Genomic DNA, 25,311 nt, shown 5'->3' with positions numbered 1-25,311 from the left:
GTAGGAACACGCATTCAAATATAATTGATAGTGTTGCTTATCTTAATGTAGAGTTGGAACAAAATAGAAATTTTCCGTATTGCTTTGCAATTGAGATAACTTAGGTCCAGAGAATTAGCTCAAGTTCAAGATCACACCCTCAATTTAATTCTATACTAACAGGTAAAGCATATACTGCTCTTTTTGTATATTGAAAACAGCCCCAGGGCCTTGTAACTATGTGAGTCTATAACAATTCAATTAGGTATTCACTTAGTTTTAGTTTAAAGATAAAGACATAGACATTTCACTCCACACATTGAAATCATATCAAATGTTCGTTTGCTTTTTTTCTGCCTGGAAAATTATAGAATAGCATGAACTAAACAATTTGCCGAGGTAATACAATTGGTAAATGACTGAGAATTTGAAAATGGGCTCTCCCTTCATTCATGCATTCTGTAATGCCCAAGTGCACTTTAGAACAATTTTCATACACCACCTGGAATTACCATGTCATCTTCAGGGATTATGAGAGAAGACAGCCTTACTAATATTTCAAGAGCACTGTGATATTTCTGATTCACTTATTGCAGATCTGAGCACTGCTGACTGGGCTCTGCCTTTGGTTTCAAATGTTCTGTGTTACTTCTCTGAGTACTAAGAAGCTGGTACATCCCATGTCTAGAAGATTCACCTGATCTCTCCAGGAAGCCCTCTTCTCTCAAGTATTTCTTTTACTTGAGTTCAAATGGCATTTTGTTCACAGAACTCTGCAGAATGCCTTATAAGTAAAACCATAGGCGTTCATTACTTCACTAACTGAGGTTTTTATGTATAGAAGTATGTGTACATCACATGGACCAATGTAAGTGGAGAATAATTGTGAAAGTCGAGTCAGGTTCTGTGGACCAGTGAAACGCAGACTAGGATAAGAAAAGACTTAGTTAAAACACCATGAAATTAACTTTAGCTATTCACCTTTACATCTAAAATTCACATCTTCATCTGTTAAAGGACTATTTCATAAGCCCACCCCACATGTAGTAAGAAGTACCAGCAATAATGAATGTGAAATGCCTTATAAAGCAACTGTCAGAGGCCTCAGGGCTTTTAGAAGTCTCCAGGTAGGATTCAGACTATTAAAAAACACGCACGCAAAAATGTCACTTTGCAGTTTCACTGGTATCACTGAAAACTTAATAATCTTTCAATTATGCATATAGATAATGCAAGTAACACCCTCCTTCACATGACCTGGGGCTTTGTCAGTAGCATGGGCAATACTGGCATTCTCTTATAATATTACAACTATTGAAGATGTATGGAAATCTGTCAGCATTCTGATAAATTCTGCTAATGATTTTCCAGAAGCATTTGGACAAGTATATTAGAAAAGAAAACTGTTTCATGCACTTTATTTTATGTACTTAGCGCCATTTATGAATATTCTTCTCAGAAAATTTCCCTAACCATCTCAAGATTTACCAAGAGATCCATATTGGGAAAAGGTTAAAAACTCCAGTTATTGCTCCTTTACCCAGCCTGTTAGTACCAAAATCTTAGCTTCAGACAGCTGACTGTGCTAGGCCATGGGACCCTGACTGGGGGTGTATAGTGAGAGCATCTGAGGGCTTCACAACTGTATGGAAGCTGGTGTTAGGAATTTAAGATGAAGTTAGATACTGTTTGCTTTGCACCTGCTCATAATGATCCAGAGCAAGTATCAAGAAAGCCTGCCAAATGTCAGACAGGGTTTCCTCATATCAAGTTACTGTCCCCATTGCCTACAGCTCGGCCAGATGCTAAATCCATGAATTCAGGGTTCAACACCACAATCTTTCCTTATACCTTGATACCTACCAGATAACTTAAGAGTAGACTAACAGGTTACTACATCAATTTACATTTATCTTACTTCTAATTCAGAATCATCACATGCCAACTTAACTCAAGAAAGCTGTGAGCCTTCTGAGAGGCACAGAATTTTTACTTTTTTAAAATAAAAATTTGAGATAATGATATAGTAACATCATATCCCTATTTACTTTCCTCTCTCCAAAGCGCCACATGTATACTTTCTTGCTTCATTGAAAAATTATAGCCTCATTTTGATTAATTTTTGTTACAGAGATGTATATGTGTATATTTATACATAAACACATAAATTCCTAATTACATAAATACAACCTACACAGTCTGTGTGAAGTTACTTGTATGTATGTTTTCTGAGCTGATGATCAGGTGTCGGATAACCGATTGGTGTGCTCTCCCTGGGGAATACCATATCTTCTGCTCTCACCATTCCTCAGTTGCCTGTAGCTTTTAGTGTAGGGCTGAGGCCTCTTTGGGTTTTCCCCTGTCCAAATAGCATATCTATTTCTACATTCCTGGTTTAGCTAGTGTTTATGTAGTCATATTGGTGGGACTTTCTGAGTATAGCTTCTGGCACATCTAGGAGACACAATCTCTTAGCAAACTCCTTGCTTCCTTGGCTCTTACAATGTTCCTTGGCCCCCTTTCCACAATGACCTCTGAGCCTTAGGTACAGCAGTTATATTTAGATGCATTCATTGGAACTGGGCTTCACAACTTCACATTTTGGATTGTTGTGGTTTTCTGTAAAGGTAATCCTCTGCTAGAAATAGAAAATTTACTTAATAAAGGGTGAGGATTACACTTATCTGTGGGTATAAAGACCAATATTTAGAATGTAGTCAGGAATTTTGTTGTTCTGGTAAAATGGTGGTTATAAGTTCTCCAAGACCTGTGAATTCACTAGTCCTAAATAGTTGGCTAGGGTTCTAAGTTTCTAGTACAAGGCATGATTTTGCTCTTATTGAGTGGCTCTTACAACTAATTGAAGAGCTGTTGGTTACTGCCGAGGTATATGTGCCTCTATTGAACCTTTAGGGTTATCACGCCATATTGATTATTGTTGTGGCTCATAAGATTCATAGCTGTGTAGTACTTTTGGTTCTTCTCTTTCAGGAGCTTGCATGACATCTTCTTGTAACAGGAAAATTATATATAATATAATTACATCATAGTCTCATTATCTTTCCTCTCTCCAAAGACTCCCATATACACATTCATGCTCTCTTTCAAATTTATAACTTATTTTTTTAATTAATTTTTGTTACCCAGGGAGGAGGCTCTTAAGTCATTTCCATCACAGGGACTTTGTGCTCCAAGTCTTAAGGGTATGGTGTCTTCAGTAATAATGAATTAACTACTACCACTGTGGGGAAACTAAGGGAAAAAGCATTAGTTTTTAATATTTTGTGAGTCTCTTGGACAAGCCTGACCAACACCATAAGAGAGAGCTTTTTGTGCCCCATGTTGGGAGTTTGTTACAACCTCTTTGACTATTGGAAGGAACATTGTCAGCCCAGATGAGAAAATTTCATTTAAACTATATATGTGTATTTATACCCAGACTTGCATGGATTGTAGGGTTTTCAAGTATACAGCTAATAGTATACTTTATTGAACTTTAAATAAAATTTTATTATACAAACCCTGTCATACAATTTAATACCTCTCTACTTGTAAATAATTATTCTCACTCTCCACAGAAACACTGCTTCTGAACTTCTCATCTGGCAACACAAGCACTACAACCCTGCCTATAATAGAACAGTAGAAATGCCTCATTGATTTGAGTTGAAAGCAGGACACTAGGATATGGCTCTTGCACCCAGTATCAGGAATGTACAAATGTCTTTTTGTAATTCAAAAATACAAAATTGATTATCTCTAGGCATGGACAATGATGACAGTAAACCATTATATATGTCAAAAGAAACCAGTAACTGGAAGTTATAGTGATCAGTCTGCAGTCCTTCTCCTTGGTAATTTTTTTTTGAATTGCCTGTTCTGAAGTTGTCAGTGAGGAACCTGCCTTGAGCTTCCTGTCACAGTTCGCTGATAAAGGCAAAGCACTATCCTAGGCGTTAGAACATGCTAGCTCCAATAACTCCTTCTATTCCACACATTGCATCCATTCCAGGGTCCTTCTCTTCTTTAGAAAATTCTGTCACTAAAGTTTCTTCTGTAGTTAGCAAGGAGGCCACCCCAGCAGCACCCAGTAAGCAGTTTCCACCATGTTCCCAAAATGTCTGAGCATAGCATCATAACCAACTTCTGAAGAACCGTGCAGAATTTTCTTCACTATCAAAGATGATTCAACACCTCTTTCTTAGCAATAGTCATTGCAGGAATTGTGAGTGTTCTTTTAATAATTGCTATACCTATTTTCTGATCTTCATGAGTGGTTTTTAATGAGTACAAGGCTAGGCTTCATCTGTACCAAAGCAGATCACAGCCCCCTCCTATAACAATGTGCTCTTCAGTAGTTGTTTCTTGTAGGATTGAGAGCATCCTTAACACTGTCATTCTTCTCATTCACTTCAACATCACTCTTCCCTCCAACCTTCAACACATTTAGTTCATCTGCAAGATTAGCTAGTCATCTGCTCATCTTTTCCTTTTCATATTCACTAGTGTGATATTTAACAGCTGAGTGATTTCTTGAATACACTTTTCATTTGAGCTTTGCCACCTTTTTCTTTCAAGCATGGTGTCATCTTGGGTGACAATAATCTCTCTAGCTTTTCTTAACTCACGATCTTGAACATCTTCAAGATTGAGAATCAACCCTTCTTCTTTAAATGCGGCACCACTGGTAGCAATAGCCGTGTCTCCAAGCTGGTTTATTCTATTGTTCCCAACACTGGAGCTTTGACAGCTACTGCCTGAAGACCACCTTTTAGTCTCTTCAAAACCAGTGTGCCTAGAGCCTCTTTGTCAACACCGTCAGTAATTATGGCCAAGGGATTCTGATGAGGATTGGCATTTCAAGCGCAGGTACAGTAGACTGGACACTAGAAATTTGCTTTTCACTAAACAGAACATAGGCATCTTGGAATTCATATTTTTGACCTTTTGATGTGCTAGTAAAATATGGGGAAATATATCCTCTATCGAACTTCATGCCTTCAATAATTTCTCATCCAACATGCAGGGTTTCTCCATGCTTGACTGTGATGATACCCTTTCTTCCAACCTTTTTCATTGCATGAGAAATAGTGTTTCAATGTCTTTGTCCCCATTTGCAGTAACTGTAGCAACCTGGGCAATTACTTGAGGGGTTGTTACAGGCTTAGATTATTATTTTTTAATTCAGCAACTACAGCACCAACAGCCATCTCACCTTTCTGGATTTCTACTGGATTAGCCCCTTTGCTGATCTACTCAAAACCATGCTTGGCAATAGAACAGGCCAGAGCAGTAGCAGTGGTAGTGCCATTCCCAGCCCCCTCATTTGTGTTATTGGCAACATCTTGAACAAGTTTAGCTCCTGTGTTTTTGTATTTATCCTTTAAATCAACTGCCTTTGCAACAATGTCCCCTCCCCTCCATCATTAGTTACTTTGGGACTTCCCCAGCTCTCTTCAGCAATCACTATTCTTCCCTTTGGCTCCACTGTAACAGTTTCAGCATTGGCTAAAAAGTTTATACCTTGAAGCATTAAGGCTTTAGCAGCCCCACCTCATTTTACATTTTTGGCATAGTTCAGGTTGAGATAAAGAGCCAGTGCCCTGGATACTGGTCTCATCTGGTGAAGGATTATGGGTAGTCCAAGCATTTCTCTGAGGTACCAGGGGAGCACACACAGCAAGGCAAGCTGTCAGTAGTGAGTGAGGGCATATCACTTCTTATAACTTTTCAGACCTGTTTACTATTATTTTACTATCTTGTTGCCTCCTGTATTGATCTCTCTGACCATAGTCAGAGCTACCATCCCATTTTCTATTTTGGCCCATCAAATCAAATGTACCCCATGAATCCTTTCTATACCTCCCCCATGTCCTATCCTTACAATGATCCTTTTTTTACTTTCTTTGTTTCAACAGTTACTTGAGAATATGTAATTACAACTGAAAAATTAGAGATAGCCTAAGATATCTCTCTCTCTCTCTCTCTCTCTCTCTCTCTCTCTCTCTCTCTCTCACACACACACACACACACACACACACAGCATTTGTCTCTCTAGGTCTGCATTCCCTTACTCAATATGATCTTTTTTCAGTTCAATTTATTTAACTGCAAAGTTTATGATTTCAATATTTTTCAGATGAATAGTATTTCATAATGTACATGTATCACATTCTCATTATACATTTGTCAGTTGAAGGACACTTAGGTTGTTTCTATTTCCTATATATTGCGGTCATTAGAACTGCAATTAAAATGACTGAGCATGTTTGTGTGGAGTAGGATGTTGAGTCCTTTGGGCATATACCAAGGAGTAGTATACCTGGGTAGTATGATAGATTAATTTTTAGATTTTTAGACAAATTTCACACTGATTCCAGATTGGCTGGATCACTTTGCAATTTTACCACTGGTGAATGAAGGTTCCCTTTTCCTCATATACCCTCCAACTTTTAGTGTTGGTTGTTGAATTGACCCTACCCATTATATCTGCATTACGATGAAAATTCAGTACCATTTGATTTCCATTTCCCAAATTGCTAAGAAAAATGAAATGTTTTGTAGATATTATTAACCATCTTTTTTCCTTCACTTGAAAACTTTTTGTTTAAGTGATGGGCCCGTTTTAATGAATGGGTCATTTAGTTTTTGATTATTTGTTTTTAAGTTCTTTATATATTCAGGATATGATATTAATCTTCTGACAGATATACAGCTAGCAAATATTCTCTCTGACTCTGTGGGCTTTCTCTTCACCTAGTTCGTTGTTTCTTTAGCTGTGTAGAATATTTTATTTGTATAAAGCTTCACTTGTTAATCATTGGCCTCAATTCTCAGGCAAATAAGGTCTTGTTCAGAAAGTACATTCCTATACCTATATCACACCTACATATTGCCTATGTCCTCTTCTAGCAGTTTCAGTATTTCATGTTTCATATTTACACCTGGTTCATTTGCAGTTAGGTTTTGTTTTTGTTTGTTTGGTTTTTTTGCACTTTGATAATGATAGGACTAATTTAATTGTTCTGTGGTTAGATATCCCCTTTTTGTAGATGTAACCAACCGTCTTATTAAATAAGAAACACAGAAACAATGTAAAAGAGAAAGCCGAGAAGTCAGAGCTCAGAGCTACAATCTCACCCTTCCTCCTGCTGTCCCAGCTTCGCGAAAAGAGACCTACTTCCTGTCGGTTTGTTTTTTTTAAAGTATGTTGTTCTGCCTTCTCATTGGTTGTAAACCCAAACACATGACTGCCTCGTCACTGTCTGAATGTACAGCCCCCTAGGTCTTAAAGGCATATGTCTCCAATGCTGGCTGTATCCCTGAACACACAGAGATCTTATGGGATTAAAGGCGTGTGCCACCACCGCCACACTCTTGCTATGGCTCTAATAGCTCTGACCCTGAACACACAGATATCTATGGGATTAAAGGCGTGTGCCACCACCGCCACACTCTTGCTATGGCTCTAATAGCTCTGACTCCCAGACAACTTTATTTATTAACATACAATCAAAATAATAATTCAGTACAATTAGATTATCACCACACCTTTTCCTACCTCTGTTTGTCAAAGATTCTTTTTCAACATATGCTTTTGGCATCTTTGTTAAATATGAAATGGCTCACATCACACGTGCTCATGTTTGGTGTTTCCGTTTTGTTCCATTGATCTACATGTCTGTTTCTGTGAAGTAGCATTTTTACTACTGTATGTCCCTGTAGAATATCTTAAGATCCAGAATGATAATCCCTCCAAAATTGTTCTTTTTGCTTAGAACTGTTTTGTCAATCTGAGATATTTGGTGGTTTCATATGAAATTTAGGATAGTTATTTTCTATTTCAGTGAATAATGAGATGGGGATCCTCATTGGGATTGCACAGAATCTCTAAGTAACTTTTGGTAAAATGGCCATTTTCACAATATTTATTCTGCCAATCCATGAACATGTGTTGTTTTTCCTCTTTGTGGTGTCTTTCTCAATCTCTGCCTTGAAAAAAATTAAAGTTTTCATTGTAGAAATCCTTTAATTCCTTGGATAGGCGTATTTCTAGATATTTTATTTCATATAAGGCTATTGTCCTGAATAGTAGTGTGTCCATGACCTCTCCCTCTCTTGTTTTGTTGTTGGTATACAGCAAAGAACAAACCTATTGATTTATGCATGTTGATTCTATATCCTGCCTCGTGGCTGTATTTGTTTGTTGTTTCTAGAGGTTTTCTGGCAGATTTTCTGCATTTCTACTGTATAGTATATTATCATCTGCAAATGAAGATAGTATGATGATCTCTTTCTTGTTTGTATGCCTGTAATTTCCTTTTCTTGCCTTATTGCTCTAGCTAGCACTTCTAGCACAAGGTAGAAATGGACTATAAGAATGGCTTAAATCAATAAAAACAAGTGACAGCTCATACTGGTAAGGATGTAGAGTAAAGAAGCCACTCATTTATTGCTGGTCAAAGTGAAAACGTGTACAATCAATATGGAAATCAGTATGGAAGTTATTCAGGAATATGGAAATCAATTAACCTCAACATCTAGCTATACCACTCTTGGGCATATACCCAAAGGATACTTCAGGTCCATCCTACCACAATGACACTTATGTAAACATGTTCAAACATGCTCTATTGACAGTAGCTAGAAAAAAAAAACTAGATGTCCCTCAGTAGATGAATAGATAAAGAATATGTGGTATATTTACACAATGGAAAATTGGCCATTAAAAATGAAATTTGCAGGTAAGTGGATGGAAACAGAAAAAAATCATACTGATTGCTGTATCACACACACATAAATACAAATATGGCATGTTTTCCTTATATGTGGATATTACTTGTTAAGTCAATGATAAACAAGCTAGAATCCACAGAACCATAGAGGTTGTGTATAGAGTATAGGAATAAAGGGGATAGATATTTCTTACCAAGAAAGGGAAAAGGAATAGTTGTGAATAGAAGTGAGGGCTGAACTAGTAAAATCAAGAAAGGAAGGAGAGGTAAAGGGTACAAGGGATTTTTTTTTGTTCCTTCAATTGGGTATGTTAGTTTAAATTGGTTGTTACAGTCTTTTAGTACTTGGAATGCATTTTTCCAGGCTCCTGTGATTTCAAAGTTACCATGGTGAAATCAACTCCTATTCTGACGTGTTTTCTTTTATATGTAACTTGTGTTTCTCTTTTGTAGCTCAATACATTTTGTTTTATACCTTAGTGTTTTAACTATGTTATTCAATGAGGATATTCATTTATGACATTGTCTATTTGGTGTTTATTGTATATGTTTGCTGTGTCTTTCCTTAGTTTGGGGAAATTTTCTCTGTGATCTTGTTGAAGACCTGGTCTATGCCATTAACTTGAGATTCTTTTTCTTCATCTATGCCTATAATTCAAACTTTTGTTGTGGTTTTGGTGTTTCATATTTCCTGCATGTTTCTTTCCTGCGTTTTTGGTTTTAGTTTTTCAGATCTCTTGCTTATTTGGTCTAGAACCTTTGTCCTTGAGTCCTGAAAACCTATCTTCTGCTTGACTCATTATACTTGTAAAGCTTTTCTTTGAGTTCTTTAGTTGGATTTTCCAATCCCATCTTCATTTCTCCTGGTTCCTCTTCAATGTTTCTATCACTTTATTGAATTCCATTTTCATGTCCTCGGTCTTCATAATTTCCCTCAGCTTGTGTTTGTGCTTTATTGCACATAACTCAAGAGCTTATTCCCAAGTTTTTTTTTTTCTCTTTAGTTTCACTGAGTTGTTTCTTTACACTCCTTGACTTTCTTCATGAAGTTTAAATCCTGTGTCCTGATGTTAATCTAAGTAATTTCCATTGGCAAATATTTCTACAAGACTGGTAGGTTTCTGGGTTGTTTTTTTTTTTTTTTTTTTTTTTTTAAGATTTTGGCTTGCTCTTTATTGCTGCTGGTATTTTTGTGATAAGATCTAGATATGTGATTTTCTTTTCTTAGTTTTGTGTCTAATATGGACAGACCAAGTTAGAACATAAGAAAAGATAGGTGGATGGGGTTGACTCTATGGGTTGGAAATGGCTTAGGTAGAATGAAGTCAAGTGGACAGAGGGGACAGGTCTGTTGTGGAAGATGTGCATCCTAGAACTGGCTGGATGGAGATACTGAATGTGGTATGGGAAGGATCTGTGGGTTGGACAGCTGCAGGGCAGCTCCTGGCTGAATCCTAGAGGTTGGCAGGAGTGGCCAGAGAAAGCTGGTACACTGGAGATGGGACCCAGGCTAGATCTGATGGATTCAGGAGGCTTTTGAGGCAAGGTCCATTTTGATTCACCAGGAGAGACCCTAGAGAAGGATGTGCAGGATCAGACAGGATAGAGAGGTTGGTTATGGTGTGGGAGCAACCTTAAATACAGCTTGTCATAGGTATTTGTACATGACTTCTAATGTCTGATGGTGCTGAATAAAACTCTCTGCTCCACCATTTATTGTAGAGAACATAAGGATCCTTTCTATGTATCTTTTTTACCTACCTATATATTTAGTTAATGAATATTCATTTCACAACTAGTTAGGTAATGAAAAACATTCAAAGACTGCTACCTTCTTCTCAATTATAGCCAATGGCTTTCTTCAAAATCCAGTTATTTATTTTCTGTAAAATTCAGTAATTAGTCTGATAATATAATAGTGTAATTGTCAATTCATTTTTTTCTTCTTAGGTTTGTTTTGTTTTATAGATCTTCCCTTTATTACCAAACCCATGTTATCTATGCTCACCATTGGGTAGACAAACTTTATTGAGAATCAAGCCTTGAGGCAAGGAAGACTACTTTATTTGAAAAGCCAACTTATCAAGAGGTAGAGGACTCCTGTTCAAAGTTCTTCTTACTAGGATGCTTGCTTAGGGGTTGTTTATATAGGGCATGGTGATCACATATTTATGGGTGCCTTCTCATAAGCAGAGATGTGTGGCCTATAAAACACACCTGATCCTAATCACCACTTCATGAAGTGCTATTCACTTGTCTGTGTTGCGAGAAGCACAATCATTGTATTCTCAGGCTATCTGCATATGCAGTTTTTAGTATGCCTCACAAACAGAATCCAGGTGGAAGCTCAGCTGCTTCATAGCCCTCTTGCTGATCACAACATCATAGCATTGATAGAAAACAGTTGCAGGGTACCATGGAAGAGAAAGGCTAAGTGAGGATAAATGGAAAGTGGAGTAGGCTTCAGATAAGCTCTCTATGCTCAGCTTTATCTCTTTCCATAATGACTAAGCTATACAGTTGTTAGGAAGTTGTTAGAAACTCTGTGATGAAAGTATCATGACTTGTGTGAGTTTGAAGACTATTCTGGTTTTAGAGCATTATTTTTCAGAGTCCAATTGTAAATATGGCCTATGGACAAATAGGGAACAGATATTGACTTTTTCTTTCTTCTCTACTCTCCAACCTCCCTTCTCCTCTTCTCCCTCTCCATTCTCCTCTTCTCCCACGCCTTCTTTTTCTCCACCTCCCTGTCTTGGTGGTATCTTCAATTGCTCAATTCAGTCGATGAAGTATTTACTTTCAAGCTTAATGACCCAAGCTTGACCCTTGAGCCATACATGGTGGAGGGCTAGCATCAACTCTCATAAATTGTCCTCTGACTTCCATATGTGCACCATTGCAAGCCCACTTGTGTGCACATCATATGTACCCATACAATAAGTAAATGATAGATTATAATAGTTTAATGTAATTAAGATATTTTATTTCATGTCTTTTTCATGGTCATCACTTTTGAGAAGAAAGATTCTCTTAACTAAATTTTAATCTTATATGTAGTCAATATATGGTTTGGCTTGGTAACACAATTCTGAGACATAGAGTTCCATGAAAGAGTAAATCCAAAAGGTCCTCGTCCTAGTTTGCATCTGATTAAGTACTCCAGAATGGTGCACATGGTACAATTAAGCTTAAGTACCTCCTTAGGTGCTTTGCAAAAAGTCATTCTAATGTAGTTAAACCCATCCACACAGGGAGGGGTAAATTGAACCATGTGAAAATAGCTTCCTTTTTATATAAAGTTCATGTGCCTCTGCTGTTTATTACCCACCTGAAGTCATATGCTTGTTCTTGCGACACCCCAAGTGCTCACTGTATAAATTATAATTAATATGGAAAATAAGGCAAAAAGTGCTTTTTGCACACAGGTGTTACTATCAAACAGGAAAGGTGATTAAAAAAAAGTGAGAGAAGTAAGAGATGAACACTTTGGTTGCCATGATGGCATATCTGTGCAGAAGAGGCCCTCTGTATTTAGCTTAGGTTAAATGAGAATCTTAAGTTCCCATTACTACCTGCCCCCTGCTGTAGATAACTCATAGTCCCTTGTGCCTCCAAAGAGCCTCATAAAGAGGCAATCTGGTAATGAGCAGCATCGTCTGACAATTTGCCAGAAGGAAGCCTCATTTATTTAGTTTTATTTTTTTAGCACTTTCCCTGCATGACGATAATTTTAATAGACAGTGCAATTCAAAGAATTTGTCTCAAGTTGCTAATTACTCCAATCTAGAATACTCTCTCAGAGGCCCAATTATAGCAATGCCCAAGAGAGTCAATACCCATTTAAGCTTTTGGATCAGTTAGTGTCTCAGCTCCCTGATTCATCTTTAGTTGATGGAGCTATGATTATTCTTCCAGATATAATCCTTCCTTGACAGGAAAATGTTTCCAATATTCATTCATTCATTCATTTATTCATTTATTCATTCGAACAATCATGCATTCACTCACTCATATTAGTTTTAATTTTTTTAATGTGATAATTTTATTGTGTATAGCAATATAGTTGGAGAAAATATCCCTCTCCATAAACATCTGAATCTCTATAACCAGTGATGTTTGGAATAATCCCATGTTTCAGGTGACTCAGGAAAACCTCATAGTGGAACATCAGGTGGTGTGAGGAGTGAAGAGTTTCAGTTCTAAAGACCTAGAGTGGGAGTTCAAGACAAACATCTTACAGAAGTAACCATGTTCCTAGAGCAGTGTTGTACAAAACGTAAGCATTCAAAGGGAATTAAAATGAGTAGGAGAGTTTTCTTCAGGAAGAAAGGTGTGAGGGTGAGAATTCACACGTGTGTCACAAAAATTAGGCATGGCCCGTGGCTTTAAATAACCACCTATAAGGGACCTACAGCACTGCAGCTAACTTCCTGTGCACTCAAATCATTAACCAAGTCAAGTTACATAACACTTCTTTTGTCCAAATAAGTAAAGTCAAGGTGGGGACTTACATAAAAGTCATGCAGCTAAGAAGAAACTGACGTAGAACTCAAGCCAATTAGTTTGATTGCAGAGCAATATAGTCACAGGCTATGTGCAGAAGAGCAGGATCTCATTTATAGGTTTAATCAGAAGGCTATCACTATCTAATTTTAATTTTAGGGAGAAAATGAAACAGAAAACCCCAAGATGATAATATAGAAAACAAAAGTACTAGTCAAGAAAAAGGTTATTTCGATGTTGACAGAAAATTGATAAGGTATGTAATTGTAATAGTGACATGACAATGGCCCTGGGGAGATTTGAGTGCCATTAAAGAGATGCATTGAGGCAGGTTGCAGTGAATAAGGACAATCAGAAAACGGAAGGTGACTTGTGGTGTTCTGGCACAGATCACTAAGCATAAATGAATTATTTATGTAATTTTCAATGCAACAATTGAAATCATTATGGTATTTGCAGACTTGATGGGACAACAGTCAACCACCTTATCTTACAGTGCAATTCAGAAAGAGCAGTTTTATGCCCAGGGTATAAGATTTAAGTCATTTGCACATCTGGAGAAATTCATTCTCTATGCATTAAGTTTCTCTAAACACTGTGTTGAGCAGATTTTTCCCCCAGTATAATATATACAGAAAATAATTCTCTCTCATCAATCTCACCAAACTTATTCCTTGTGCTTTCAGCTCTGCAATGACCTTTTCTTATTGCCTGAGTAATGCCTGCCTAGCCCATTCTGAAACAAATACAGATTGCTTTCCTTCTCCTTCTGTCTGGTGATGGGCTGATTAATAGCAGTGCAAGTGGCTGCTCCTTGAGATTAATTAATCACCTGTCATAATTGTTCAGCATTTAAATAACTATTAATCTGGGTGCAAGTCAGAGTGAAGGTTGACAAGTTAGAAATGGGAGGACAGTTCTCAGCACAAGATCAGGGGTAGGCTTTTGTTAAAATGCAGATCCTGAGACCCAGACTGGCTGTGTTGGGAGGTAAGGTGTCTCAGGGGCTGTGTGCATATGAAAGATTAAGAGATAACAAGTCATTGCATACTTTATCTAATTATTCCACTGTGCCTATTGGAAATGTAGTATAATTAACAGCATCTTAAGAGGAGGTAGCATTAATGTTAGAGTTATAGGCTAGTGGAAAGTGGCCCACAAGATATATGAAGTATGAGAGGAACTTTGTAAAATGCATCAATACAGTGTTAAGATAAACAGTTACACTTTGCCCCCATCCCACACATAAACAATAGGAAAGGGAAATGTGGAATAGGTGTATGTTTTTGCCTTATAGTTAGTTAAGTTGACTGGCTGGTTTTCCTGTTCACTGATGGGGCTATACTCAGGTTAGCAATAAGCATTGTGCAGCTCAAGCTAGTACCCAAAAGCCTTGCAGCTACTTCTCTACCAAGTGAGGCATATAAAAGAGTGAAAGTTATATTCTACCAACCTAAGATCAACTGCTTGGAAGAGGCAGAGGAGGGGGCAGAACAATCCCATAGTACAAGAGGTAAAGGTTTTTTTTTTGGTTTTTTCGAGACAGGGTTTCTCTGTGTAGCTTTGCACCTTTCCTGGGACTCACTTGGTAGTCCAGGTTGGCCTTGAACTCACAGAGATCCACCTGGCTCTGCCTCCCGAGTGCTGGGATTAAAGGCGTGCGCCACCACCGCCCGGCAGGTTTTCCATTTTTATTCTTCTTCTGCAGATTTTGGAATATTGGCAATAGGTGAAACTTTTCAATTATTTGTGGGAAAACCAGATAAATTTTTCAATGATAGAATCAGACATTTAGTTCATCTTATGGCATATATAAGCCTTCTCTTCATCCTAGAAAATGTTAGGAAGGATTAGAGAGTATCAGAAGATAGGTACTTGGCATATGGTCTGAAATCATGAAGTGCATACTATTTACTGTGGGGGTAACTATTGATTTTGCTGTGGTCTTTAGAATTAGCTGGACTGCTAGAACCCATTGTAAAGTCTAAGTGGGAGACAAATTTAGTCTTCTTGACCACTGTGTGTTACCTAATAGCTTAGTGAGCTGGTGAACTGTGCAATTATTTATTATAATCCATTCAGTGTTTTTCAAATCTGTGGGGTTATAATTTTACACTGTGAGATTAAAGGCTTAGAAGAGAATCTTGTTAATCATTTATTCCAAGCAGGTGAAAATTCTCTGAATAGGATTTGTACCAATTGTACTTCTAGTTTACATTTGTTGACTATGGTCACCTGACATCCTAGGTCACATTTGTTTTCCCTTTGCCCATTCAGTTTATATGAATCATTTGCCTCTTTTATCAAAGTCTTTCTGTTTGGTTTTCAAATACACTTCCTTCTAATTTCTTCTCTCCATTCTCATCTTTTTCCTTCTTTACTATAGTAATGCAAAAATATATCAAGTCCCTTTGTGTGGCTAAAATACATTTAAACAAAAAATAGACACAGTTTGGTACACATTACTTTTCAAATGGACTGGAATTTTAAAAAAAGGAAAGAGAAGATAGTACAAACTTAAAGCCAATGCAGAGTGGAAAAGGAAAAAAAATGAGTTCTAACCTCGATCAAGATTAAGGCTAACCTTAACCCTGACTCTGTTTCTCATTAGTGTAATAGCTTTGATACTTGGAAAACCGACCCCCACTTGTTTCTACTGTTCACTGGTAGTTGAAAATCAGACTGCTTAATAGGGCTATTGTGGGGATTTACCTTATGAAATATTTAACAATGTCTCGAGTTCACAAGAAGCACTTAGTAAATGTTAGGATCCTGAATTAAGACTAGAACTTTGTCATACATCACTAGCAACTACAGTATAATTACTTTGTGTTGTCTGGCTCCCCACTTCACTGCTGCAAATGTCCTCTGTCTACATTAAGTGAGCATATGAGAGTCTCTAAAGATACAGATTGCACTTCAATATTGACTTCATTGGAGACAAGGACTTTTTACAGTGATTAAATTAAAATGACTTCATTAGGGACTCTCCAATCCAGTATATTAGTGTAGAGTTGAATAGAGATGTGAACATAGAACACCTTGTAAAGGTGAGGCATAGATGAAAGTCGAAGAATACTAAACATTCTTAGAAAATGCAGCTGATGAACCAAGAGCTCCAGCTCTTAGTAATGTTCAGGTGTAAGAGGGCAACCATTCTGAGGGGACAGGCATATGAAAGAGAATGACATATGAGCTAAACTCAAATATCAGATTCAACTTTTCAGCCCCTCAAAGGAATCAAATCCATGGATACTTGATCTTAGCCTTTTATCTTGCAGAACTGTGAGACAATAAATTACCCCAAACTTACTACTTTGTGATATCTTTTTAACCTCACTAGTAGATGCCTTTACATGTCTTGCTAGTACAATGTTGGGTCATTTTCTTTTTACCTATTTCAATTCTTTTCCAAATACTGTTCTCAGTTTTCTGTTTGAAGAAAAAATATGTGATTTTTCCCCTCCAAATATATCTCTCAGATTAGGACTACTTAAACTACTTCTTCTTTATATAAACTTTGCATATTGTAGAGCTAAGACTGGAGTGAAAGGGCCCAAGAAACTGAAGACACATGGGTAGCCTCCACCCTTTCTTCTTACACAGTATTCATACCATTTGGGGTTTCTGAACTATTTTAAAGCCATAACTCCCCGGGAGACCCTGATGTTTATACACTGATCTTGTTCTCTTTCCTTAATTCAAATTGTTTTATTCTATACCAGCTGCAACCACTTATGGAGTCCCAAAATTCAGGCACTAAATGCATAAGAAGAGAAAACCTAAGCCTAACATTGTGTGGCCAATTTGTTTATGTGAGAGCCACCAGGATTGAAATCCATTTGGATTAAGACAACTGTCTAGTCATCATATTTAAACTTATTAATGAGCTTACAGATATAAGCAATACATCTTTCAGCAGTACTTCAGTTATTCTGAACCAAGTATGTGTGAGATTTGACCTATAAATTACATGTTTAAGAATACCAGAATTTAACAAGAGAATGTATCATAATAAATGGCTTGCTGCCAGTGCATTAATGATTTTCTATGAGGAAATGCTACACTTGTGAGTCTTGGTCATTAATTTATGAAAAGTCCCATTAAGCCATTTGCCTGTAGTAGATTGCTGTTATGTAATAACTATGGATACTCTCACATCAACATATTAGATTAGCCAGAATACAGGAAATCTTTCCAACTACTCCTATCCCACATTTCTTGGCAGGATCAGACCAGGAAGAGCAGCAGCATTATATATACCCCAAGTTGCCTGAAAAGATAAATAAAAATTTCTTCAAGTGCTCCATGTCATGGTCCGTGGCTATGTTTTCAAACACATATTTTTTCCACTGATAGTAAGGCAACATTGAAACATATTCAGCTTAGCGCATATGTCATTCTGTGGTGATATTTTATTTGTGCACCCCAATAGAACTTAGCTAGGCATCAGAAGAAAAAGCCAGCCACTATATCAAACATAGAAGTCAGGCAGTGGTAGCACACACCTTTAATCCTAGCATTCAGGAGGCAGAGATTCATCCAGATCTCTGTGAGTTCAAGGCCACCCTGAAAACAAAGCCAGGCATGGTGGCATATGCCTTTAATCCCAGAACTAGTTAACTATAGAGATCTGGAGGTCTATTCAGATAGACAGGAAGTGATAGAGCTGGGCAAAAAGAGGAAGTGATGTAGCTGGGAAGAGAGAGGAAGTAAGATGGCAGGGCACAGAAAGATATATAGGCGTGAGTATACAGGAAGTAGCTCTTTCTTGGGCTGAGGATTTCCTAGCAGTAAAAATGTGGCTGGCTTCTTTCTGCTTCTCTGATCTTTGTGCTTTTACCCCAATATTTGGCTCCAGGATTTTTATTAATAAGATCATTTAGCAATTCATATTGCATCATTCTCTTTCACATCTCCATCCATTCAGAATGGCTGGCCTCTTACAGTTCCACTATCTATGCTGGAGGGCTCTTATTTTATTAGCTGTCACTTCTAGAAAACCTGGGCTGACTCTCTGGCCCTCAGTGTGTTCTTTGTCTTTCATTTTCATTCACACTTTATACCAACCTATTCCTGCACTGTAGCTAGACTGTGAACTTGTTTGGTTCTTAAGAGCAAAGTTTGTTGTTGTTCCTTTTGTCTCTATGTTCCTCATAATTAACTTACATGAAACTTATACAAAGTGAGAGTTAAGTATACTGGAGGATGAGTGAATGGATGAATGAACGAATGAATGAGAAACTGCTAGAAAAATGAAAAGATAATTATGAATATGTAATTTTACTAAGGTAAATCATATCTGTGTTGTTACCTATTATATCAAAGTATGATTTTATCAGTGAGCTGTCAGAATAAAGCTGATATAATGTGTACAAGAAGTTGTATTTAAGCTATGTATGTGCCTAGAGTCAAATCTTTTTTTTTTTAAATCAGATTGTGGTTTCTGAAAGAGTAGAAAAAGATAACTCCAGAAGAAGAAAAATATTCCTTCCTCCCTCTCTATCCCTGTTGTCTCTGCATATCTTTCTGCCTCGCTGCCTCTCTGTTTCTCTGTCTGTCTGTCTCTGTCTCTCTCTGTCTGTCTCTGTCTCTCTGTCTCTCTCTCAAAAGGAAAAAGACAAGAACTCTTAGCGGAGTATGTACTTTAATATCTACTACTAATTGAGCCTCCTCCTACACCTTTTCTGGTCTCCTCCAACTGCCTACTCAGCTGTCTTGTGTTATATTTTTGTTCATATGAAAGAAAAATGCAATGTTAGAAACAACATTTTAAAATATACAGACTATCTCAACTGTGTGGTGTATTCTGTAGTGAATTTCAGTCTATTCAACTCCAGAATAGGAAGATTTAGCTCCTGTGATAAATGAGATGACCTCAAGAATTTTATGAGCTTCCTGAGATCAGCATTGTTTATCCTTGGTTAAACTGACCTTTTCCAATGGAGTTGTACATTCTTCCAGAGCCATATATCTGGGTATTTATCTTCAGAGAAGTTACATAAACTACTTAACATCTTCAGCATTGCTCCTGACACAGTCCCTGGCACAATGTAGATATTCAGTATTGATGAGTGATAATTGTGGCTGTGGAAATAGGATGAATTTGCATAAAGACTCAGAAAGTTGTTTTTGCCACACAGTTTAAAGAGTGGAAACTACCATTCTCTATAGACTACCTAGAAAAATAACATAAATCTATAAAACATTAGTAAGAGTTCTCACCCCAGTATTTTCTATACTACCACATAGAATATACCATAGTTAATAAATTAATATGTCTAAGCTTTTATGTGATTAAAAAAGAAGGTATTCCCTTTTCACTCCTATATCAAAGCTTATTGTAAAAATTAAATGAAATGAAATAGCACATGAAGCTTATAATAAATGTAATTGTTAAGCTAATATTTAGAACAGAGATGGATAACTGAGCTCAAAGATTCATGGCCCTTCTGGTAGTACAGATAAGCCCCAGACTTGAAGTTCCCAAGCAAAGGGCCTCTAAGTCTTAGTCTTCTTACAACATGAGGTCAAGTCCACTCTACAATTTCTTGCTGGAAAGATAAAGAGAAAATAACATATGTCAAAGAAAGGTGTTCAGAAATCTGACATGATGCTTTCCTCTCCATCCTCTCTCTAAATGTCTACAATCCTGATATTGGTGTCCATGTCAACCTTCAAACTTTAGACCTCAGACCTTCACAGAAAACTACATCTGCAGTTACTCTGTCTACTGACTGATTACATGGGACAGAGTCCTAGGCCTGGCTCAGATGAATAAGGAAACATTGTATTATGTGAAATATTTAACAAATAGACATTGCTATTTCAGTTTTTTATTATTCCTCTTAGAAAGAAAGGTGGCAGGGGCTAAAATATAAATTAAAGAATTCAGACAGAGATAAAGGGAAATAAAGAAAGCCTAGAGAAAGGGAAATTAAGGGAGAAGTAGGTTTCTGTGCCTTCAAGTAGCAAAACAATGTAGGTTATTTTTTAAATTTTCATTTTAATTATATTTCTTTTAAACTTTTACTTTATGTGTATGAATTTTTGCCTGTTTGCATGTCTATGCCCCACATCCATGCCTAGTGGCATAAGAAGCCAGAAGAAAGTGTTGGATTCTCTGGAACTGGAGTTAGAGATGGTTGTTAGCCTCTATGTGAGGCATAATGATATAAAAGGCTTTAATTAACAAAGATCTACTAAATCTCCACAAAATTATAATACATAGTGAATTATTTTACAGTACATTATTGAAGATAATCCAAGATATCCACTGTTAAATGACAAAGTAGACTTCTACAAACGAGAAAGTGAAGAAATAAAAGAATTAAAAACATATCTGGGGAAAAATATTGTCATAACTTCTCATCCATGGAACTGACAATAAGCACAAAGTTAAGCATTTTCAGCTTTTGAGGGAACTGTTGATAAGACAAACCAACAAACAAACAATCAGAGAGATATTGAGACCATGATTGGAAAAAGCACAGGGACAAATAGTCAAACTAGTGGAAACACATGAACTATGAACCAATAGTTGAGGAGCCCCCATGGAACTGGATCAGGCCCTCTGGGTGAGTGGGACAGTTGATTAGCTTGAACTGTTTAGGAGGCCCCCAGGCAGTAGGACCAGGACCTGTCTTTAGTACATGAGCTGGCTTTTTAGAACCTAGGGCCTATGCTGGGACAATTTGCTCAGTCTGGGTGAAGGGAGGAGAGGACTGGACCAACCTCAACTGAATCTACCAGGCTGAGCTGAATCCCCAGGGGAGTCCTCGTCTTGGAAGAGGTGGGAATGGGGGCGGATTGGAGGGGGGGAGAAGGGACGACAGGGGAATCCGTGGCTGATATGTAAAATTAAATTAATTATAAAATTTAAAAAATATATAAGGAAGGCCTCTCATGGTAAAAAGAGAAAGAAAGAAAGAAAGAAAGAAAGAAAGAAAGAAAGAAAGAAAGAAAGAAAGAAAGAAAGAAAGAAGGAAGGAAGGAAGGAAGGAAGGAAAGAAAGAAAGAAAGAAAGAAAGAAAGAAAGAAAGAAAGAAAGAAAGAAAAGAAAAGAAAAGAAAAGAAAAGAAAAGAAAAGAAAAGAAAAGAAACCCATACATTGGATCGCTCATCAATTAAAGGCACTTGCTCCCAACTCTGACAACCTGAGTTCACTCCCTGAAGGGAACCTACTCCAAAAAGCTGTACTCTGGCTTCTACATGAGCACAGTGGCACATTTTATTTCATGTTATGTTATAACACATTTGTGTGTTATAAAATAGGCACAAACACATAAATAAGCATTAAAATAAAGAAATAAATGTATTTTTTAAAAGTGAAACCACAGCTCAAATGTCTTCTGATACTTGATTAACCTTTAGACCTATAAAATTGAAAGGGGATAGAATAGTGAAAAATTCAAGAACTCTTGTGAAAGAGTACTTTCAGATCTTCTTTAGAGCTATGGATGAAGAAATCAATACTGGAGGAAAGTACCACTATGTCATAAGACTGTTTTCCCAATCAATGACAGTCTCATTATCTCTTTATACTTGTTTCTTCTCTTCATGTGTTTTTCTTTCATTTTCCAAAGGGGAATTTTCTCTCTTTCTTCCTTCCTTCCTTCCTTCCTTCCTTCCTTCCTTCCTTCCTTCCTTCCTTCCTTCCTTCCTTCCTTCCTTTCTTCCTTTCTTTCTTTCTTTCTTTCTCTCTTTCTTTCTTTGAGATTCCAGTTAAACGTTTTCATTTAATTGATTAATTATTTTACACATTTGTACACTGGAGAAAGCCCACTGAGCCTCATATAAATTACAAGAGTTTCAAAAGGTTCTTTTTTTCTGAAATAATACATAAGGATATAGAACTCCTGTAAAGTGTCTGTGTTTACATTTTTTTCATCTGACTTTCAGGTTGAGAGGGATGATATAATGCTGTTTACTCTGCTGTGGTGTCTGATTCTATTGTTTTATACTTCGAAGTTCATTTCATTAGTGAGCAAAGTCCTTCACAGAACTGAAAATGATATAAACTAGTATATTTGATGGTGACTTTCTCAACTAGAGAACAGGGGTGTTCCAGGGTCTTATTGTATTATATTAGAAATGAAGAATCCAAAGCTGGGATTTTTGTGATATAGTCAGACATTTTTTTTGAGTAGAGGAAAGGTGATGGGTCAATATTCCTGCCTATTAGATTTCCCTACTCAAATCTTACTCAAACTCTTTGAATCCTATGTAGTCTGTGGTACAGTTCTGGAAGACAAGTTTGAAGATTTTGAGACATCCTATCTTAAGATCTCATCTTCACAATTTGCCAGCATTGTCAGTAGCTTTGTTATAAGTAAAACTATCTGTAGTTGATATTTATATCTCAATGGAAATATATATTTATATGTTATATATAAAATATATTATATATAGTATATACTTATAGGTGTAATTATACATTTATATAACATGTAATAATATAATATATAATTATATGTAATAAGCTTATATGTGTAATGTATATAATATATGTAATACATAATTGTGTAATGTATGTTTAAAAGTATATATATTTAAAATCTCAAGGTAGAATACAAATGAGTATATATGTGTACATAGGGCATGTGTGTGTTGTTTTGTGCATTTATATATGTGTGTGGTGTTAAAATCTATTTTAGTACTTTATACATGATTGGCAAGTGTTGTACCACACTGAACAATATTACTAGCATCATTTTTTTTGTTCTTTAGTCCATGAATGACAAAGAAATAGCCACCAGTTCATACTTTTGACAATGACAATATTTCTGGCTGGTCAGAGGGGCGGTCCTTGGCAGACATATCAAATATTAACTTATTTCTATGGAGTAAATATTTATTTTTCTAAGAAGCATTCATGCAATCCAGAGCAATGCTTTCCAAAATATCTTTTAATCAAATGAGGACCATAAATTGGCTCTCTTAGCAGAATGAAATACAAAGTGACATATGTCTCTCCTGTCCCCCAAGGTATTTAAGAAATGCATTTTTGCCTCCTCTAATTTGTACTTATCTCTCACTTGAATTCCATATGGTAAAGAAGGTAAAGATGTAGAGGTGAATTACATATTTTTATTACATTCTATGTCTTATTCAAATAAAATGCATTCATCCTTTTTCAGTGCTTTCAGATATTTTATGTAATTTAAATCCTCGATATGTACTAAATAAATACCTGCTTATTTTATTAGTAATATGAAAATATGTGCTTTAATTGACATTTTTGATGTAGATATTTAATAATTAAGACCTTCATTTCACTGTGGGAAGGACTCTGACATAAAACATACACTTTACTTGAAATTTCACACATGTATGTTTCATCAGAGAAACAAATACATGCATAAAAAAATTAGGGATTCCTGTTGGATTTCTAACCCACTCTGATGTTGGTTTGCTTTGTTGGTTCACAAACTATGCCTCTGTCTCACAGTCTATTGATATATTGAAAATACATACCACTTTACAAAGGTGTGATTGCCAACTTTAAAAAAAATTAATTACTATCATTATTTGTATGTGTATGCATGCATGTATCTGAGTATGTTCATGTGTGTGTGTGTACTATGACATACTTTGTGCTTGTCAGAGGACAACTTCCAGGTTATTTCCTTTTACCATGAGTGAGGATTAAACTCTGGTGATCATCTTGGGTGACAAGTACTGTACCCAATCAGCCATCTTCCTGCCCCGATAAAATACAAAATAAGATGTCAAGGTCTTTATCTCCTTCAAATGGAGAATCTTCTTAAGGAGAATCCTTAAGCCATTTCACAAAATATGAAATTTCCTATTGCTGTGAAAGGTAGCTTGTTTCTCCAGATGCAGTGGCCTTCCTGTTTCCTCTCTTTACTTTCCATTGAAGAACTGGGAGAGTTGCTAACTGATAGAGAGAGGTCAAATGTTTCATCCTTTCTGCCTGACATTGAAAGATGATAGCTCTAGAAGTTTCCAGGATTCCATCTTCACTGAATCCATTTTGTTCCACAGTATCAGTTCAAAATTACATAGTGGCTCTTAGCTCTGTATCTTGAAGAACTCAAGTGTCTGAAGTTCACATTCCTCCACTCATCACTAGGAGCATCTAGTGCTTTGTCTGATTCTGGAGACATAAGTCAGCTCTAATGAGGACAATCCCTTTATCTGTGTCAAAACATTCTTACGAATTCTGTATGTGCCATTTTCTCTATAGAACATAATTTTACCAATCCCTATTTGGATTTATGTTAGCCACACTGGGAAATTTTTGAGATAAATAATAGTCTTTGGAACAAAAAAAAGGAAAATGTAAAATAAAAATGAGCCAAATGTCTTTCTTCTCAAAAGAAAGATCATTTGAGGGGGCAATGAGATGGCCCATCACTGACCCCCACAGTTTGTTCTCTGACCGCCACTGTGTGGCACATCTTGCTCTGCAATCCCATGCACATGCCCAGTAAAAAAGTATGTAAATGTCAAATTAAGTTTGAGAGCTCACTCTTTGACGTCTCTATTTTGAGGGATTGATAAATAGCAAGATAGTTTTTTTTTTTTTTTTTTTTTTTTTTTTTAATGTGTGGCCTTTATTGGCCTAAATTAGCATCTCTGCAAATGCTCTTTTTTTTTCCTGCCTATAATAGTATAAATTTTCCTACATGGGGATCATTCCCTGAGGAATAAGTTAATTGTTCTTTCAGAGTGATAATTTTGACCAAACACAAAATAAAAAATCAATTTTGAATTTGAATAATGACTTTCACCACAGACAACAGATAAATACAAAAATTAAATACAGAAGAGTTTTAGATTTTAGTTCCATATTATTTTAAATGGTTTAAGAATTTAATAAACATACCTGTCCCTTTGTTTCCCAAGGAAAATATTGTAGCTTATTGAAATGATAAATTCACCATAACACAGGTACTATATCTTTTGTCATACTGCCAAAGTTAATTATATTATAAAATGTAAAGTTTCACACTGAGCGTGGTGGTGCATGCCTTAATCCCAGCACTCCAGAGGCAGAGGCAAGTGGATCTCTGTGAGTTCAAGGTCACCCTGATCTACAGAGTGAGTTCCAGGATTGGCTCCAAAG

At 36.6% G+C, this 25,311-nt stretch overlaps 1 pseudogene; it reads right to left on the bottom strand.

Moving 5' to 3' along the window:
- Window positions 1-3,935: 3,935 nt before the first annotated feature.
- On the bottom strand, window positions 3,936-5,629 carry LOC102924130 (60 kDa heat shock protein, mitochondrial pseudogene; annotated as a pseudogene).
- Window positions 5,630-25,311: the final 19,682 nt, after the last annotated feature.

Source organism: Peromyscus maniculatus, chromosome 1, assembly GCF_049852395.1.
Source record: "Peromyscus maniculatus bairdii isolate BWxNUB_F1_BW_parent chromosome 1, HU_Pman_BW_mat_3.1, whole genome shotgun sequence".
Lineage (NCBI taxonomy): Eukaryota > Metazoa > Chordata > Mammalia > Rodentia > Cricetidae > Peromyscus > Peromyscus maniculatus.
This window is presented reverse-complemented; position numbering and strand designations above follow the sequence as displayed.